The sequence below is a fragment of the Nanorana parkeri genome, unplaced genomic scaffold (assembly GCF_000935625.1).
Source record: "Nanorana parkeri isolate BGI_ZX_2015 unplaced genomic scaffold, ASM93562v1 scaffold2, whole genome shotgun sequence".
In the NCBI taxonomy this organism is placed as follows: domain Eukaryota; kingdom Metazoa; phylum Chordata; class Amphibia; order Anura; family Dicroglossidae; genus Nanorana; species Nanorana parkeri.
In genome coordinates this window covers 2223147-2223880 of record NW_017306270.1, presented here as the reverse complement: position 1 = coordinate 2223880, position 734 = coordinate 2223147, and positions in this window count along the sequence as shown.

Sequence of the window (734 nt, the reverse complement as noted above, 5' to 3'; positions counted from 1 at the left end):
ATGAAAAAAGTACCATAAAGGTAAAAAAAAAAGTTTCCCTACGTTATGTTATAAAACATTTATTCTTACCCATATTTTTAGTAAAATATAAAAGACGGGTCACGTCGGGTAAATTGACGCCAAACATGTCAAGCCTTAAAATTGCGTTTGCCCGCAAAATCGCAAAAAAAAACCGGCCACAGGCAACGATTAAAACGCATTTACTGCTCATCAGCTTAGTGTTATCATTGATTAACCTCTTGCCGTCCGCCCGTAGTAAAAAAACGGACGGACGGCACTGCAGCATCTGCGGGTTGCCGTCTCCAGACGGCAATTTTTTTCTGCTCGCGCGCGCCCCCTAGCGGTTCGTATACTGAACTCCCTTTGATCTCCTGTCACAGAACCGTGACGGTCCCGGCCGCATCGGGCACAGTGGATCTTGGGACCGGCAACGGCAGTGACAGCTGCTAATACAAGCGATCGAGCGTCTCTAGAGACGCCCGATCGCTTGAATGTAAAGCTCCCGGCCGCCCGTGTAATTACAATATGTTCCCAGTTATGGATACATGGGGAGATAGTAAATATTATCTGCTCACTTTATGAATGAACAGGAGGCAGCTCAGTACAGAGGCTTCCTGTTCATTCATGACTGGGTTGATAGTAAATATTTACTATCAACCCAGTCATGAATGGACAGGAAGCCTCTGTACTGAGCTGCCTCCTGTTCATTCATAAAGTGAGCAGATCGTAAATAT